This window comes from Carassius carassius, chromosome 49 (assembly GCF_963082965.1).
Source record: "Carassius carassius chromosome 49, fCarCar2.1, whole genome shotgun sequence".
In the NCBI taxonomy this organism is placed as follows: domain Eukaryota; kingdom Metazoa; phylum Chordata; class Actinopteri; order Cypriniformes; family Cyprinidae; genus Carassius; species Carassius carassius.
In genome coordinates, this window is record NC_081803.1 from 11,194,608 (window position 1) to 11,213,589 (window position 18,982).

The 18,982-nt window shown below is 36.2% G+C and overlaps 1 pseudogene; it reads right to left on the reverse strand.

The window, feature by feature from the left end:
• Positions 1-947: 947 nt before the first annotated feature.
• LOC132132355 (proto-oncogene DBL-like) lies at positions 948-18,160 on the reverse strand (annotated as a pseudogene).
• Positions 18,161-18,982: the final 822 nt, after the last annotated feature.

Genomic DNA, 18,982 nt, shown 5'->3' on the forward strand with positions numbered 1-18,982 from the left:
TACCCGCAATTGGTTCTCTCTCCTGTGTGTTCTGTACACCAGACGTGACAAAAATAACATAAATATTTTTAAAATGTAGTTTATTCCTTTGACACAAAGCTCATTACTTCAGTTTTCAGTGTCACATGATATTTCAGAAATCATTCTAATATGCTGATTTGGTCTCAAGAATCATTTCCTTCAGACAAAAAAAAAACATGCAGAAAAATCTTTTTGACCCCAAAATTTTGAACAATAATGTATTTATTCATTGCAGTTTTTAATGAAGTTAGCTCATGTAAATTCACCTGTGGTTTCTAAGCGGTTAACAAAGTGCTCATTGTGGGTGCAGAGAATGTTAATAAAAAAAGTTTACAGTGGACATTATAATGATGTATAACAACAAGTTTTATTTCAGTGACTAAAAAAAAAAACGTTTTAAACAAAATATTAACAAATAAATTATCCTGTTTCTACCATGAACCCATTTAAAAACACATTGATAACTAAGAAAATTAGCTAAATTGTCCAGAATAGCCATATTTGATCTGGCTTAAAGTGAATTTTAATATAAACACAGATCATCTCATGGGTGAGCATTATGTTTTTAAGCATAACCATGAAGCTATAAAGGAATCACATTGCTGACTAGTGATTTGTAAGTGATTTGTTCAAGTTTTAATCTCATGCACTCTCTGAAATAATGTCTCTTGCACATATTTCTCTGAAACTTTTCTTGGAGAAATACTAATGCCAAAGTAAAATTAGAGTAATAAAAAAAGAGGAAATAGTGTCATCCTGATAAGTTTGGAGATGGAATGTTAGGTTCTGGCACATTAACTACATACTAATGTTTAGTTATCCTTCATTCTTTGTAGCACTGGTGTCTATTCCAGAACTAAAATGGCTTTTTAAATAAATGTCCAACCAATGTACCCATTCGAGAAGAGAAAAAAATAGTTTACTATTCTCTCAAACCAGTTACAAGTCCCATGCAGTAAACCTTCCAGTTTTTTTTAAACAGTTAAATACTGTGCTAACTACACAAATACATGTTTTATATCATGTTATGGCACAGCATGGTGATGGTACTTTCCAAGGGTGAAGTAGTTCAGTAAGTGCTTTGCAAAGCTCCTTTTATTTCCAGACTGTATTGTTGGTGGTGTCATTGGCTTATTCGAGGAGAGAGAGGAATCTCTTTTTGTCTTTAAATGCAGCATAATCTAAAATCCCCTCTGATGGCAGATGGAAACTTTCTCTTGACTAGCCGGCTCTGTTTTCCTGACTTGTTGTTTGCTTGTGTGCTTCAGGTTGGCGTGACTGGACACAGTCTTTAATGACAATAATGGCCTTTAGGGTTATCACTTTGTGTGAGCTTTGTGGACATGTGGTTTATGTACTTATGTGTTGCTGGGCTTCCTGCTGTTTATATCTGCCGTATATATGAGACAACAGCAAAATGCTTTAGAGAAAGAAAAGCTTCAGCAGTACAGATATGTTTAAATAAATACAATCAGTTTGCTTTAATAAACATTAAATTAATTAGTAGGCTTATAAAATCCTTAGGCCTGTAGAGGTCTCTTACCATAAGCCCCCCTCCTGGCCTAATAGAGGGACTTCCGTCTGCATCTCTCAGCATTCTCAGCAGTGTATCAACAGGGAGTTTTCCTTCACCTCCAGAGTCAAATTGTTAACATGCCTGTGGGAATTATAGCATTAGATAGTGCCGTTTCTAGCCATTTTGATAACTAGGTAAGATTGTTTTGTTGTTGTTGTCTGAAACATTGATTTTAAGTGTATTTTTTTCATCATTATTTCAGTCAAACCCTTTGTTACCCCAAACTACACATAAACGTAATCAGAATCCAGCTATTCCTCTGTTACTCATGGATGAGTGAACTGCCCCTTTAAATAGCAGACTGCTCTGCCCTCTATGTTTATGACACCTACTCCCTTCAAGCGCTGATGTATTAAATTCAACAAAGCCTTTTAATAAAGGGTGTATTGATCTTGTGAATTAGCAAATTTTACTATACCAATATTTTTTAATTGGTCATTAAAGTTTTATTTGAGAATATTACACAACACACTGGTCCTTTAACAATGCAAAACTGTACACCTTTTGGACCAATTTTGCTGCATGATTTCGCGACTGCCACAAATACTGCCTTAACAAAATACTAATTTTGTGAACTTTTTACTGTACCAATATTTTAAATTAGCGTTTGAACTTAGCCTTATTTAATGGCAAAAAACAAAAAAACAAAACGGAACCTAGATCTAACGGTGTTGTTGAGCACTCCAAATACAAACTTTGCATGCAACAATCTGGCAGCAATTGACAGCGCTCTGATCCAATGGCATACAGTCATCGTCAGATTGACAGTACTCTAGCCCTATGATGTTGGGGGATCCAGCGGGGGCAGCAGTCATATTTCAGGTTGGCTGTGCCACTTTTTATCACAACCCTGCTAAAATGTAGTGGCAGTACGTGCGCTCATTGGTGCCCCCACTTGCTGGTGGCATCCTAGGCGACCGCCTAGCTTGCTTATGCCTAGAAAGGGACATGGCGTGACACTGATCATTAACTAAATTAGAGTGACTCTTGTTACGTGAATAGTGATTCAAATCTATCTTTTCTTCTTTTTAAAGAAGTTTCTAATGCTCACAGAGGCTGCAATTATTTGATGAAAAATACTGTAAAAACTGTACTATTGTGAAATATCATTAAAATAATAAATAACTGCTTTCTAAATGTATTTTTAAATGTATTTATCATTATTAATATTATTTTAATGTAGTTTATTTCTGTGATGGCAACGCTGAATTTTCAACAGCCACTATTCCAGTTTTCAGTGTAACATGATCCTTCAGAAATCACTATCATTATAGGTGCCCAGTTATTAAAGGGTTAGTTCACCCCAAACATTTATTTAGCCCATAAATTACTCACCCTCAAGTCATCCTATGTGTATATGTCTTTCTTCTTAAAGACAAATCATATAAAACGATGAATAAGACGATAAGACGAGTTATATAAAAAATTGTCTTTGATCTTTCAAGCTGTTTCATAGCATTCACTGGGCGTTGCATGCATTAGTCCAAAACAAGTTAAATAAAAAGTGCCCATCCATAAAAAAAGGTGTCTCCAGGGGGTGAACAAAGGCCTCCTGTAGCAAATCGATCCATTTTTGTATGAAAAATATCCATAATGTAATATTCACTTTAATGTAGCTTGTGCCAACAGTTGTACACAGAAACAATTCTGGGTCTAATGACGTATGAGGTCAGTGTTGTGCATGCGCTGGTGAGTCTCGTGAAAACCAACGTTTGTTAACAGGAGCAAAGGAACCAAAGTTTCCTTACTTTAGCAAAGGAAAACCAGTCCCCCCTTGGCTTATATCGAAAATTCACTTTTTTGGATGGGCACTTTTTATTTAACTTCTTTTGGACTGATGCATGCAACACCCGCTTAGTGGAATTAAAAAGCTTGAAAGTTCGAAGACAATTTTTTATATAGCTCTGACTGGATTCGTCTGAAAGAAGAAAGTCATATACACCTAGAATGACTTGAGGGTATGTAATTTATGGTCTAATTAGAATTTTGGGGTGAACTAACCCTTTAATAATGGTTCTTATTATTATCAATGCTGAAAACAGTTCTCACATTAAAAAACTTTATTTACACTGTGAAATGTATAATTTTTGCATTTAAAACTATTTATTTTAGTTTAGTGTTCTATTTTTTATTTACTTAGAAAAAAATATATTAATATCAGTTATAATAGTAATAGTTATCAACTGGCTTATCAATATCCACCAGAATTTTAACATCGGGGCATGTCTTGTGTGTTTTGCTCCACTTAAGCACAAATTAATAATGAAATATGACTCACCAAAGCCCCATAGCACTCTCCTTCAGCACATGAATGACATCACCACATTTGATGATTACATCATCCTTGCCACACTTTAAGTGGTCCTCCATTACTCTATACTTTCCAGGAACCTAAAAGACAACAAACAATTGAGCATAATACAAGGTCAAAGCCATCATATAGACTATACAATCAAAATCCTTTAATGTTGATGAAGTTTCACCCAAATATTTGGGAATGATATCTAAATGTCCAAGCTCACAAGCAATACATCGTCTTCTTCATCAGAGTCTGAAACGTTCGAAAGGTCAGTGGTCCCGTCCTCCAAACTCTCACTAATGTCCACTGAGTGAGATGTCCCTGGCCAGCCTGCAACCCACAACCAGGCGAACCATAACAACATTCTCCCCGAATGGGTCATAAATCATTACGAGATTCAATTTACATCTTACATATTAAAAATCCCATTTACCATTATGTTCCATAGCATAGGGAATTTTCCTGCTCCTGTCAACTAGACTAAATGCCTGTGAAAATGGCCTCTGACTCACTGTGGTGGTTGTGGTGGTGAGGATGTGGAGAAACAATGACTGAGTCTGTCAAAACCGGACTCACGCGGCCTGAATCGGCCTCCTCAGAGCTGACAGATGGCTCCTGGAGCTTGCTGTGAGGAAGGACATCAAAACAACCTGAGCAGCCAGTGATCTGTGTGGATGTCCAGGGCATGCATACGGACATATGCCTCACAGTGACCCACCAACCACTGAACCGACAAACAGAAACAAGGGCATTAAAGGAACAAAGGGCAAAAACACAACAACAACTATCAAACATCAACACAAACAGCATATTCTGAACCCGGACTGCGTTCAATAGTGTTAAATAGCAAGTAAGTTCAATATTAATGATGTGAGTGTAATTTTCAGGCATTAAAATTAATTTTTATTGAAAAAAAAAACTTTCATATTAGCAGAGTTGACATGACATTGACCCCAATCCTTTTCCATTGAACAACAAAATTCTAAGAAATTGAAAGAACAAACACAAAGTACTATCTGCTGCAAATTACTTTCCAAATGTAATTATAAATGTAACTTTTATTATTTATTGTAAAAGTATGCTTGTATCTTTTATATATATACTGCATAATGCATTTTATGCTTGATACTCAAAATCCAAATGTTTCAAGCAGGTTTCAGAAATGGCAAGAATGTGTGCTTCAAGAGTGTTTTTCATGCCAGAATGGTACTGATTTGTACTATATCCATCATGTAGATGGGCTCAGAGCATACAGTCTTTATGAATGTGATTTATAAGGCAACACTGTTCAACAAATTCTGTTGATTTTTGTATAGATACTTCCATATGCAAATATGAATGTTGATTTAAACATTTTACATCCATACTCTACAAGAGATTGTAAAAAGAATGTGAGGGGTTACGGGAGTACAGTGAGGATCACCTGTCGGCCAAGGGAGGAGATAATGTCTGCTCACCAACCGGGTGAGCATCACCTGAGAAAGTGAAACACACTAAACACAAAAGATTTAATTAGGACATTAAGATTCACCAATTCAGAATTCAACACTGATATTAACAGAAATGGAAATGCAGTGTAGGAATCTTTGTCAATCTTTTGCTGATTGTTGAGGATTTTTCTAATCTCAGTGAGCCATTCAGTCTTCACATCTACAGTTGAAGCCTGCAAAATAAAACAATTACAAAATACAAATGTGTTTTTTTGAAACAAACTTCTGAGGCCACCATATGTTTTCTTGTTTACTATTTTATTTTCTTATATAATATTTACTCACATTTTTTGATTATATTTTATATAACTAATTTATATGTATAATATATAGGTATATATAATTTTAAATATAATAATTTTAATTTATATTATATAATTTATTTTATATCATTTTAACATTTAATTATTTTTATTTACAAGTTATATTATTATCATAACCATTTTAGTAGAAAAGTTAAACTAAACCCATCATACACTTAAATGTTTTTTATTTTCTTAAATCCTTTTCTTAAAATCCTTATTATCAGATTGATTAGATTTTGAATCCCACATTTTCAAAGTGGTCTTAAAAATGCCTAATTAGTTCCTCCGTTTTTTTGGTTTTGTTTTTTTTTAACACATTTTTAGTTGTGCAAAAAAGCTGAAATTTAATGTTCAGGACTTGACATTCACATTTACTGTGAACAAGCAATTTTTTTCTACATCTCCATCAATGAGGAGGTATTGAGGAGGCGTTATTAAGTGATGAGAAAGGCACTTGTAACTTTTTTTATGTACTCCATACTGTGGAGTTTTAACCTTGATAAAATGACTCACCTGAACAACATACACCTCCTCATTTCCGTTATACCACATTTCAAACTTCTTTACATCCCCTTTGACATTTTTTGTGATACCTCTGCAAAAGAAACAGAGAAATTCAGTAACACAGTATTTTAATAACCTTGTGGGGGTTTTTTTACGGCCAATGGAATTTGAGTTAAGCCTAAAATCCCTTTCATAAAAAAATTCTCTTTGAGCACAATAAATAGGTGCTTAACTTCAGCATCTGTGCAACACAACAACATGCTCAAAAATGGTTAGCTGCATGATGGATGTCATAATTGCAAAATCTGGCAGCAAAAAGTATCTTTCTGTTTGGCAGTCATTCAAAAGTAGTAATGCGTTCAGACAAAGTGACTATTTAAATTACAAATACGTTGATCTCTCTCTTTCACCATCAGGCAGTGTTTGAAGCTGTAAGAGGTTGTCCGATCATGCGCCTCTCTCTCTTCTTGCAGAAAAGCAGAGCTATTTCATGAAGGAACAGATGCCTTTGCATTGGTTTATAGCGAGCCATATCCTTCATGCGTGTTGGCCCTTTCCTATGGTTGATCCAGACATTGAAAGACCCCTGCATAAGGACACGGCCCAGGACACTCAATTCTCCATAGATACAAAGGAAATAAAAGAAAGCAAATGTGGGAATGTAAATAGAAGCACATTCAAACTTAATGGCCATTTTTGAGCCAATGTTCATTTTTGGGTGAACTATTCCTTTAATATTCCTCCTCTATCCTTCCTCATTTCTTGGCCACACCTCATAACCAGTGATGGCAATTTGATGCATGGAGTCATTGACAGACTTGAGGAGATCCAGCATGGCATTTTAGCGCCCTTTGCAGCTCAGATGCATACTGTGAGTTTGAGCTGTGTTTTAATAGTTCCTAATCAGAGAGACAGACAGCATTTAGTGCAATAGACATCAGTGTGTGTGTCGGGGGTGGGGGGGGGGGTTGTTCTGGTTAAGCACCATCAGAAGAAGCTGGTACTTGATTAAACGTTGAACAGGTTTCAGCAAATATGAGTCCAGACCTAGTTTATGATCCAGCTTCTTTTTTAACTCCTATCAGAAAGAATTCTAAATTAGCAAAAATTAATAATCTATCCCTATAAACACCTGCTAGTGTTGTTTATTGTAGCCATGTTTATCAGTTTTTAATGTATGGTTGTGTGATATCAAAAAAAATATCCACAATAATACCTGGATGAAAGCTGAATCTGAACAATGCCTCCAGAGGGCATCTGAGCGAGGTTTGTTCTGGCAGTAGCACTCATAGACCTGAAAGTTTTCTTTCTGCAAAACATTAATTCCTCTTAACGGGCATTAAGTATCCAGATGTTTCCTCTATTACTTTTCTACTCTGTCAGTACCGAATTTTCAGAACCACAGCAGAGCAAATTACATTTAACTGAGCTGTGATTGTGAGTTCACAGTCTAAAACGTTTATTTTTATCAATGTTAAAAACTTTTTTTTTCTGGAAACCTTGATTCATTTTTTCAGGATTCTGATGCACAGAAAGTTTAAAAAAACAGCATTATTTTTAAAAATAGAAAATCTTTTGTAACTTTATATCTTGTAACTTTTAATCTTTTGTAATGTCTTTACATATGCAGTATATATGTTTGGCAAAGAATGGCTCACCCGTCCCAGAAAGCGCTCTCCCACTCTCTCTGGGGTCTCTAAGCAGCTCTCGAGGTCCTGAAGAAATATCCTGCACAGCAAAGACAGGATCAGTATGAATGTGTGTTTATGTGTCCATGTGTGTGGCCATTTTTCTCACCTGCTGTGGAATTTATAGGTCTCTGGCAGATTTCCAAACAGCTCTTCTTTCTTGTTTCGCAGTACAGATGGCAATATATTAGAGAGAGATGGGTTTTCCATTCAATTCAATTCAATTCAAGTTTATTTGTATAGCGCTTTTTACAATACAAATCGTTACAAAGCAACTTTACAGAAAATTGTTTCTACAATATTTAGTAGTAGCTAGTAGTTTGTGCACGTTTGACAGGATTTTAGAAAAATAAAAATAATAATAATAATAATACAAGACGTAGTCAGCTAGATGATGAACTATCAATATTATTAATTAATAGTAATTTATAGGATGCAGTCACACATGTAGCAATATTTGTTAGTTCTGTTTGTTGATTCAAGGTTAGCATCATCTGGGGTCCTCTGAGGGTCAGCATCATCTCTTCTCAGGTGTTCTGGATCCAGACTGGAGCTTGTGTAAATCCTAGTTACCACGGGATGTAAATCCCGTGGCAAAACATAGAAACAAAATAGAGACATCATTAGCATAGCTGCTGATCCAACAAAGTAAAATTAGTTTAACCCAAGCTAAAGAATAAAAATGCAGATGCAACTACACTCACAATTTAAGAGATACATTATTCGAATGCTTGGCGAAAGAGATGCGTTTTTAATCTAGATTTAAACAGAGAGAGTGTGTCTGAACCCCGAACATTATCAGGAAGGCTATTCCAGAGTTTGGGAGCCAAATGTGAAAAAGCTCTACCTCCTTTAGTGGACTTTGCTATCCTAGGAACTACCAAAAGTCCAGCGTTTTGTGACCTTAGGGTGCGTGATGGGTTGTAGCGTGGTAGAAGGCTAGTTAGGTACGCAGGAGCTAAACCATTTAGGGCCTTATAGGTAAGTAATGATAATTTGTAACTGATACGGAACTTAATAGGTAGCCAGTGCAGAGACTGTAAAATAGGGGTAATATGATCATATTTTCTTGACCTGGTAAGGACTCTAGCTGCTGCATTTTGGACGACCTGTAGCTTGTTTATTGACGAAGCAGGACAACCACCTAGAAGTCCATTACAATAGTCCAGTCTAGAGGTCATGAAAGCATGAACTAGCTTTTCTGCATCAGAAACAGATAACATGTTTCGTAGCTTGGCAATGTTTCTAAGATGGAAGAATGCGGTTTTTGTAACATTGGAAATATGATTTTCAAAAGACAAATTGCTGTCCAATATAACACCCAGATTTCTGACTGTAGAGGAAGTAACAGTACATCCGTCTAGTTGCAGATTGTAATCTACAAGATTCTGTGTGGTGTTTTTTGGTCCAATAATTAATATCTCTGTCTTATCCGAATTTAATTGGAGAAAATTATTTGTCATCCAATCTTTTACATTTTTAACACACTCTGTTAGCTTAGATAATTGGGAAGTTTCATCTGGTCTCGTTGAAATATATAGCTGAGTATCATCAGCATAACAGTGGAAGCTAATTCCGTATTTTCTAATAATATTACCAAGGGGCAACATGTATATTGAAAATAGAAGGGGACCTAGGACGGATCCTTGTGGCACTCCATATTTTACTGATGATAAATGAGATGACACCCCATTTAAGTAAACAAAATGGTAGCGATCGGACAGGTAGGATCTAAACCATCTTAGAGCCTGCCCTTGAATACCTGTATAGTTTTGTAATCGATCTATGAGTAAATCTCTGAGTAAATCTCTGAGTAAATCTCTTTTCCATCTCTGCCCTGTAACCCTGTCACAATATCATAGAGCAGGCTTTTTTTTTTGACCTATTAAATTAGTTCTACCAGAAAGACTCGGAGAAGGTATTGTAACAATTCATCCATTTATTTATGACCCAGCTAGCTATATATATATATGGTAGTATTTGGCGTAGGCCCCATCCGTAAATAGCAGTCCGAGGGTACGGATTCAGTATTTCCTGCCTGAAGATGAAGGCAGGGGCGCAGCCGACCCCCGTGAGGTTTTAGGAGGGACCATCCTGGTGGTGGTGGGGTGGATGGAGGGGAAGAACATCCTGCGGTGGTAAGGAAGATGGAGAGAAGAAGCTTTGTTATTGGTGAGGGAGGAAACCATCTTGGTGGTGGAGGGGTGGGTGGTGGTGAGTGAAGCGTTCAGCATCTGCAAACTCAGACAAGTGTAAGCACAGGTTCTTTATACTTCTATTATTAGAATGTGATTGGACAATTGAGAAGGTAATAGGTGACGCTAACAATTGAGTCTTCCTGGCAGAACTTATGCTAAAGCTTTCATCTCTAATTGTAAACTTTTCATGTTGTGTGCAATGTATCAAATCAGACCCACCAGAGTTTGTTTTGTTTTTAAATGGCAGTCTCCATCAACAGTTGTACAGAAAACATCACATTACCAGTGGAAAATGTGTATGTAACTACGTGACCAGGCTCTAATGCACCATGCCACTAAACTACAGTTTGAAAGGAAAGATGTGATTTCCAAATGAGTGCATCCAAAGGTCATCTACAATATTACAGCTGCACAGCAAATGGGACGAGGGAAAATAAAACACAGACCAATAATTTCAAGGCCATTTGGTCTAGACATTCCCAGCAAAACAGACAGAAGCTCATCCACATAAATTCTCTCCGTCTCAATCAGCTCCTTCATTACGTGGCTGCAGAAGGGAGGGATGCATGGGCAATAACAGAAGAGAGAGGGGAAGAAAGATATGAGGACAGAATGGGAAAGAGACTGGTGAGAGACAGACAAAGAGAGGAGGTTGAGAAGAAATTCATGATTCATAAACTTACATTTTCATTTTGTCGAGATATTGCATAAATGCTCACCGTTTGTGTTGGTCGGGGTTCTCAACTCCCTCTGGGCTGTAAGACAGACAGCTGCGGTTCTCCTCGTAGTCGTGCATGACCTCTATCTACAAGAACCAGAACAAAGTTCCTAAAGTAGAAGTGACCTTTGTATCATTTTGATATGAACTAAAACGGTCAGCCAAACCTTTTTAGTGCTGGGACCTTTCCGTGAGGCCCTTTTACCAGGAAGTGCAAGATCAAAAGAAAACCTTAAACTGGAGTTCACGTCAAAACCTTTGAAAAAGACAAAACGTTCAGACAAATGGAGACATTGTGTTTACCATGTGCAAATGCAGTTGAAATATTTAAACGTACTGTGTTTAGGAAAGAATACAGGGGATTTGAAGCGTGGCGAGTTCTCAGGCCTCGGAGCGACCAGCTGGATGGGTCTGACTTGATTATCAGCCAGTTTCCTCAGACAGGTCTGTCTCCTCTGGATCATTCCCTGCACTGTTGATAGCTTTTCTATGACAGACTGTATCTGAGACTGACAAGAAAGGAACAGTGTGAACTTAAAATAGGTACCTGATCGATAGAAAATTAGTAAGGACATACTGTAGAAAAAGAGGGACCCAACATCGTTGCATTCCAGTGTCTGTACTCAGAGAAAAAAATTATATTGCTTTTTGAGAGTTTAGATATATGGAAGCTTGTTTCTGCCATGCAATAAAAAATTATTGTGACTAAAATAAAACATTAGATAGGACTTCCAGTTGGTATGTGCGGGAAGTAGCTGCACTTTGCCTTAATTTCAAATTTCTTCTCTAGCCCATCAACGATTTTATAACATAGTTTATTGGTTGGTTTACTTTGAAATCTAAAAATGCTCAGAAAGGCTAAGTTAAGAAAGACAAAGCACAAGCTAGCTGCAGCTCAATACTGCTTAACTCTGTTGAAAGAACGGACTTGTCTTCAGAATTTAAATCAGCATTTTTTACCTTGGAGGCGAGGCTAGACACATTACATACAATGGTAAATGACCATGAATAGTGACTTCTCTCACTTGAAGCAACTGCGGATATGAGTGGCATGAGTGTCGGAGCCCTAGATTCAGACGGATGAACACGCTAAACTCAAGGCCAAGGTCATGGATCGAGAAGGAAGGAGCTGCTGGAATTCCCACATTCATCATTCACAAATATATTTAATTTTTTATTTGGACAACATGCTACTTTGAAACTAATCAAGCCGTGAGTATCACAGCATTGTTATTTCGGATCCCGCTCATGCATCATCAGTATGTGCAACACATTGCCTGATACAATGTAAGATTTTACATAGGGCTTGAAATCTAAGCACAGTTCTGACATAGGTATGCAATTGTGTGGTTATTTTTTTCTGGGGGAAAAAAATAAGAGAAGCAGGAAATTTATTTTCTTTCGATTTAATCTGCTTGCTATAGAGCTAATAAAGGAATAGTTTATCATAAAATGTGTCAGTACCTGCAACTGTGGAGTGATTATTGCTTCAAATTCCAGACTAAGAAAGTCTGGGTTAGACCGCAGCACTGAAGGATCTGTCTCCATCAGTTCCTCAATGTACTGCAGGGCTGCCTGCGCACCCTCTTTTTACTGATATTATCCAGCAGCTGGTTTGCCAGCAGATAGGCACCCTCATTACACCAACGCACAGTCTGCCCATACACAGATATGCAGAGTCTGTACATGCTTTGCATAAATTGGATAAATTACATATTAATTGCATTTGCATCGTTATTACCTCCTCCAACCGCAACAGCAAGTCTCATATGCACATGAGAGATGCCCGTTTGACATGAAGAGCTGTAGTGAGAGTGTCAGAGTGATGCCTCAGTTTATTGCAGCGCTGAACAATTAGGGCAAGAGCGTAGTGATGACTCGCTGCCAACTGGTGCCCATGTAGAAAAATAATCTGAGCACGGCCCATTTCTTCCTGCAAGAACAACATAGTGTTCCCAGCTTATCAGTTAAACAGACTGGTCAAAAGATCTGTTACCGTATTAGTATCAGCTTCAACATCAGTCAATATTTGTGGTGTGCTCAAAAAGGCATGTTTACTCAAAATGTTTACTAGTAAAAAAAAAAGATTAGATTGAATCTTTTAATCTTTAACATATTAAACCTCTACTGTGGTTTCCAGCATCTCGAGGTCTTTGAGCAGCTGCTCTGTCTGGGCCACTGTTGTCCCCAAGGATGCAATGGCTTTCTCCTGTGCACTGAGTTTCTCCAGAATGGCTTCCATCTATGCACAGACCAAAACCAAATAATTATGTTCACTGATGCATTTAAGATAATGTTTTATTAGTGGATTAATTCACACACAAAAATAATAATATTGCAGACTTGTCATTGGTATAATTACAAAAGACGTTTTAATGTTTTTTCCATAGCTTGTAATAAATCCTTTATGTACAATGAGAGTAGAGTAATCATCAGGTGAAGGCATAGTATTGAATATAACACTTAAAAAGCCATAGACACTTGAATCTGTGAATCTTTTTTTTATTATGTTCATTTACAAGAACCATCTGAATGAACTTTCCAATGCTGCATATCGGTGGACCATTGAAGACAAACCGATGAACTAAAATGAATCATACTTTCCAATGCTGCATATGAGAAAGTGAAACGTTTAAGACAAACCCTTTCACCCTTTCAATTATTTTATTTTTCCAGTTCTGCATATGAACAGTTTAGGTCAAATTGATTCAGTAAAATGTCTCGCAATGCTACCCATGACAGAGATGAGGACCCTTGAATAAGGAAATGATTCACTTTAATGAATCAGACTTACACATGAGAGTATGAATTGTTTAGGATGAACCGATGCACTAGAATGAATCATACTTTCCAATGCTCCATATGAAAAAGTGGACCGCTTTAGGCAGAACGATTCACTAGAATTACTCAGGCTTTCCAACGCTTCATATGTCAGAGGACGACCAAATCACTAAAATAAATCTGACTTTGTAGCACTATAAATAAGAGCAAGAGAGCCGAAAGCATTTTTGCTTTAGCTGGTGGTAGCGAACTTGTGCAAAGTAGCATGCACAGTACATTAATGTTGCACTATATCGCAAATTTTGGGGAAAAAGTAGCTTGTTACTAGAAAAGCAGTGTTTTAAAGTACAATCGCTACTTTTCTAGTCTGTACCTCATGAAAGCTCATCTCGTATTGGAGCAGTTGAAGGTAATGTTGGAGCTTGAGGTGGTGCTTCTCAAAAAAGCCATCAAAAGCCATTTCCATGTCTCGTAATTGTGCCACGAGTCTGCAAGAAACAAATGGAACATGATGGGTTTTTTTTTCACACACAGAGCCTCCCTAGAATATAATGTTGATTGTGATGGACAAATTTTTGAAGAAAGATGCATTGTGACCTAGTGGAAGTTAAATAAACTCAACCAATCCAATACTGGAGGATAAAATATAAAATATAAAAAAAATCCTGATTCAGAAAACATGAACTACATAAAAACTCCTTAGAGAGTTATTTGGCTACCAGAAAGAGACGATGACAATGATCTACTGTGCTTATTCTGCTTGTGAGTAATAGCCTACGTACCTCTGCACTCTTTCTTTGTCTTGGCTGCTGTCTCTGTCTTGTGCTGTAGCTCCTTCCATTGCTTTTGAGGCCTCATGATTTGAGAGAAGCTGGAGTCCTTCTCTCATAACTGACCTAATGTCATCCTATAATAGTTTTCAAACCATCATACTTCACTTAAGTATTTCTATATAAGCATTCATACATTTTTTACAGTATTACAGCTGTGCTGATAATGTAATACATTAGATAAAATAATATTAAATTAGAAAAAATGTCAGCTCCCACTGTTTATGTTCATAATACATTAACAACTACAGAATCATCACCACACCTTCATCTGCCTGTATTTTTCAGTGTGTGATCTCAGTAGGTACTCAATGCCACTGGCTTCATCAGGTAGCTCCATCTCAGACAGCTCAGTGCCAAATATCTGCAGTCAGTGTTGGGGAGTAACTAGTTACATGTAATGGCGTTATGTAATTTAATTACAAAATAAATGTAACTGTAATCAGTTACAGTTACTAAGAAAAAGTGAGTAATTAAATTACAGTTACTTATGAAATTTTTAAAGATTGCAAAGGGGATTACATATGAATATTTCACACATCCACATACAGATTTAAATGATTTCTTCTGAGACACACGGCCCTATAATTTCCGCGATGCAGAAACATAGTCTGGCTCGTATAATCCAGTCATAAAAACGGGATTGCTATTGCCTAACGCGGACAGAATATGCCACATTTTGGACAAATAAATCAAAAGTAGGTCAGTACACTTGAATCAAAGCATTGACTAGTGTCTATGAATATTAAGCCGCAAAAGACATTATGAATCCTGCAGGTTCTGCATGTCTGTGGAGAACAGGCGCGGACCGGCAATCGGGAGAACCGGGACAATTCCCGGTGGCCTGGCAGACGATTTGTCCCGCTATTATAATATTATTATTGTATAATTGCCTGCCGAATATACTGTACTAAAGCGATCATTTCCGAATCCGCCATTCGATAATTACATCTCTAATAATTCATGGATCGGTTAGTTGTGACTGGCAATGGTTGGGCGCTGCGCTCTCAGCGCCTCCGCCGAACGGTTTGGATCAGACTCCGAGTAATCAATGCAAGAGAGAGAGACCGGAGTGGAATGTAGCGCACAGCTGGAGCAGAGAAGCAAAACTACTTTTCAGGGTTTGCAGTGCAGGTCAGTTTCATCTGTAAAGATGCTATTGTAGTTTTGTATTTGTTTACTTAGTCAAGGAGCAACAGCACATTGATCACACTCACTCAAAATACTGCATAAACGACATCATTATTATCTATTGTAATGTTGCAGTAGTAATTAAGCTGAAAAATAATGAGATTTTATTATAGGTTTAGGGGAAGCTACCACAGACAACTACACAACCCTTACGAAAATGTATGTTTTAATATTTTGCTATAAGTCCAGAGACAAAGGTTACTATTGCCACAAAGCACACAATACACCATGCCACAAATTAAAAATTATTTTACAAATTTATTTATTTAAAAACAAATACAAATGGTAATCCATTTGCAAATAAATAAAACAAGATTAATGTACTTTTATATAATAAAAGCATGGTAAATTTGTGTAAGGGAAAAACATGACTCATGAATTAGGATTTTTCTATAAATATATTGAAGTGATGCAGTCATTTTGACATGTAGGCAATTTAGAAAGTATAGTTTTGTTAAATCTTGAGTATTAAAGTCATGAGAGAGATGAATACCAGGGCAAAATAAAGAGACTGAAAAGAAAAATGGAAGTGAAGGTGCAGTTCAGCAGAGAATTTTTAATTATTTTTTAATGTCCCCAAACTAAAGATTTAAACCTTTTTTATGTCAGGTCCATACAAAAAAAGTGTTGTCCATGAATTTGTTTGTATGAGTTAGAGATTTCCTGGTCTTAAATTTTTTCCCAGTCCACCCCTCATGGAAATTGATGCAGACTTGCGGTTTCATTTACTATACATAGGCCTACTGAAGCTCGGAGTGTTTTCAACCTCTGCCGTCTCGATATATGAGTACATGAACACATAAACACAATCTCTATCATGAATCACTTCATGAGCATTTAACTTGTTTTGAGAAAACTATCATCATATACAAAGAGCAGCAATGTTTCAGGAGTTTAGTACACAGAATAGGAGGTATGCTTATTAGATAAACATATTTGAGTTGATGTATATGCTTTTATTTATTATTTTTTAATTAACTTTTTCTTTCCAAACTATTGTTAGAAGCAGTGTTTCCTGTAACTATGCAAAGATTTGGTTTCAAAAAAAGTTTCACTAAACAATTTCTTATGATTTTAAATTTGCATTGAACTTCAGATCAATCTTAAAGTAAAACGCAGAACTAAAGTCTGATTGTGTGGTGGATGTTCAAATTTGATCATCTTAATTCAAGTGATGAAGGATGGTGAAAGTCTGACAGTATTGAGCTCTACTTTAAAGTTAAACCTGCATAGTGTAAATGTTGACTAACGGTTGCAAATAAACATTTATTAGAGATTTTTAAAAGTAATCAAAAAGTAATCAAAAGTAATCAGTTACATTACTTAAATAAAGTAATTGAAAAAGTTACACTACTATTACATTTTAAATAGGGTAACTTGTAATCTGTAACCTATTACATTTCCAAAGTAACCTTCCCAACACTGTCTGCAGTAACAGAGCAATCTCCTTCATATTCACTGCAAAACTCTCTATGGCCTGGAGGGGGGCACCACAGACAAAAATATGCATTACTCAGCATTTACTGCAATTGTAGGTCAAAGCATCCTTATCTAAAATCAGATTTGTATGAATTTAGATTTCCATATCACAAATAATGTATACGAAGTAAACATATATAATTTAATAACTGATTTGTTACTCTTATCTTATTAAATAGCGAAGCATACAATGTGATTTTGTGATTTAATTTAATTTTGTGAAGCGTATAATTCCTTTTTTTTTTACAGTATAAAGGTCTTGTTGTTTCCCTGCATGAAATCGATGTGCTGCTACAGTGCGCAACAGAATGCTTACTGTTTGCAAAACTATCCAGTCACTATAGCATTCCTCCAGCGTATCACCAAACTCAGTACTCAGTTGATTTTCATCAATAAAGCGAAGCAGGTCTGTCAGGGAAATCAGCATTACGATCTGAATAAATCAAAAAGAAGCAGAGAATTAATTAAGCACAATATATTTAATACAATTGAGATCAATAAGATTAAGAGCCCATTCATTATGCAGACTAACTTTATAAATGTGAAATGTCCTTTTAAAGGAATAGTGCATCAAAACATTTAAATTTGCTGAATATTTACACTCCATGGACCATACAGACCAGTCCATCAATTAATGTCTTGTGAAGTGAAAAACTGCATGTTTGTAAGAAATAAATTCACTTAGACGTTTAACCTTAAACCGTGATATTTTAAACTTTACACTTTAAGTTAGTGTAAGCTGTCTGTCTTCTCCCTTTTTTGATTGTCTTATGATCAGTAAACCTCATCAGAGACATTATTAACTGTATTAATAATAATTAATTAATAATTAATTATTAACAATACTGCTGATTGCAATAATTATCCCGGTCCTAACTAATATTTATTATAACAAACGCGTGCGTTTATACTCTTGTTGATAGTTTCTCATTAATCAAAAGCAAACCAGACTCGCGCCAAGCGCCTGCTTTAGCGTTTGTCAGTTCTGCAGCATAAACCCGGTCCAAAACAGAGAAGAATGTATTTTACCGCAGCCCTCTGGATCGGGGGCAGTCCCCTGAGTGGATTAGCCTCAGCCATTGTTTTCTAAATTGCCATTTTCGTAGGGATGTAGACACACTTCTTAGCCTCACAACTCCCCCCCCCCCCCCCCCCCCTCCAAGACTTTGTCTGCGGGACTGTGGAGCAGAAGCAGCGATCAGCGACACCTTGACCGCACTTATCTGCTCATTACTTTCACACTCTAACGCAGAACTAAATCTATGTACGGAACCACACTTTTGTGTAATTTGCTCGAATCAGACCTGATTGGATTAAACTGCAAGAGTTACATTGTAGGGAGGACACGAATTATGAAATCCAGCACCATGGACAGAGGTCGATACACAATATACAACATACCTGAAATAAATGTGATATAAAATGTTAAATTATGAATACAGTGTGTATGTGTATGTGTATGTATGGTTATATATCTAGTTATAAATGTGAATAATAATTATATAATACATACAAATATAGAATAAATACATTACAGGTAAATTACATGTACAGGTATGTATAATAAAAAAAGAATAAGTGAGTAATGTTTAATATAATTAGTAAATTAACTGGCTTTATATAATTTTACTAAAATCGAATTTAATGTGACTGAATGTCCCTGACTATAGATAAAACATTACGTGTTTGTATACGGACACACACAAACATATATAGATGTAGTTAATGGACTTATATATATATATATATATATATATATATATATATATATATATATATATATATATTATTTGCATGCTTAAAATGTCATTTAATATGACTAAAGCTTCATGACTAGGTAAAACATAACACATCCATATATTCGAAAGTTATAAATTATATAAAACATAATTTTACATTTTC